Source organism: Pteropus vampyrus, unplaced genomic scaffold (genome assembly GCF_000151845.1).
Source record: "Pteropus vampyrus isolate Shadow unplaced genomic scaffold, Pvam_2.0 Scaffold233, whole genome shotgun sequence".
In the NCBI taxonomy this organism is placed as follows: domain Eukaryota; kingdom Metazoa; phylum Chordata; class Mammalia; order Chiroptera; family Pteropodidae; genus Pteropus; species Pteropus vampyrus.
In genome coordinates, this window is record NW_011889014.1 from 1,798,977 (window position 1) to 1,800,807 (window position 1,831).

Consider the following 1,831-nt stretch of genomic DNA (forward strand, 5'->3'; position numbering starts at 1 on the left):
CATTATTGAAGATAATTGATAGAAGGTGGTATTGTCAACATCTAGATTTTTTTTTTTTGGTGGGGTGCGCAGGTGATTTAAATTGGTGACATAGCACTTCCCAAACTCATTCATTTTGCCTCTTCCATCATCAGAGTGGATGATTCGGAACCTTCAAAACATTTGGAACAAGCACTTATAAGCACAAAATATAAGGCAGAGAAGTTTGTATTGCCCCTTCTCAACTGCGGCTCAGTCCTGGTTTTGGGGGGCATGTAGATTCAGGTGAGGGAGGACTCCTCACCAAAGATGTGGCTGGGTGGCAGCAGTTCCCTTTGTTCTGCTGTAGAGTCCGTCATCAGCCCAGGGACACACAGACGTTGAAAGTGGTGTTCTTCCTTTATGTTCCACATGTTCTATTTGCTGACTGGTCAGATACATCTTCACTTAATGGGAAGAGAAAACCATCAGGAAATATTTCTTACCCTAAGAAGCAATTAAAAGGATATATCATGCCTTTTTAGTTGCTAAATAATTATTTCAACTTGTTCAGTAGATTATGGGGAACCTCAAACCACATACTACATTTTAGAATTTCTGACTTTAATTCCAACTTGATGTTTTTGCAGTGTAGTATGGAATACAGTGCAATATATTTCTATAAGTAAATTCTTATTTAATAATAATACTTATCTTATTTTTTTCTAGGTTAGCACTATAAAACCCCATGTACTTATCTGAGTTAAAATTATCAGGGAGAAAAGCAAGGAAAAGTGAAAGCTTAAGATAAAATTGAGAAATACTGTTTGGGTGATTCTGCTCACAAGTCATCTTAATTCTGAAAAGCTTTATCACTCCCTGCTGACCCTGGGCTGATTTGCAGCTTGTTTTGAGGTGAGTCACCTGAAAATTGAGCTAAAAGCAGACTGAATAAGACGGCTCATCAAAATGAGAGATGTGATATTTGAGACTCACCAAGAGTAAAACTATTCAAGGTTTCTATTCTGCTTTTCTTTCTTCAAGGCTGATCCACTTGGACAATTTTGGAATTTCTAGCTCATTATTTGGTTTAAAAATATTTATATTAAGACTTACAGATAACTATGGCTGTGATAATTTGTACAACACACCACTTCTATCTTGAATCCCCTTAAAAATAACTGAAGAAATATAAAAATATAGGAAAGAAGACATCACTACTGGATATTATGACAATGAAATGCTAAAAAGTTAGGAACATTGAATAATTTCTTTATAATTAACGTAGATTTTTCCAAAACGAAGAAAGGCAAAGAAGATAGGGGCTGACTGACACTTTCAGAAATGTTCCACTTGTTGCTAATTTTGAGGGCAAGCCCTATAGGCCATGATGGATATTAGAAAAAGTCAAGTATGTCCACTGGCTGCTTTGTTTATAGACATGGACTGATAGCAGATGACCGAATTAGGAGACTTTAGAATTCATTCAAGATTTACATCAAGCAGAAAGCTGCCAGTGGGGTGAATTTTTTTCTACCTACATTGACCTTTCTATTTTATGTCATAAACAGCAGTATAGGAAATAAGATCGGGCAAGATTTTCCACAACCCTGGCATTATGGATGTACCAAAAAGAAGAAAAGGCCAAAAGCTGATCCTCAGAAGAGTGAATCACCAGAAAGAGTTCCTTCTCTATTTGCTCAGCCAGCTACAGATGTAATTTATAGACATGAATCTTGCTGCTTAAAGGCTGCAAAGAAAATTTTAAGAGAAATATAAAAGTCAGCAAGAGAGATCCAAAGATATAAGCCATCACATTAAACATGGATGCACTGCAACAGAATAGCTCGATATAGCGCTAAAGGCAAGAATC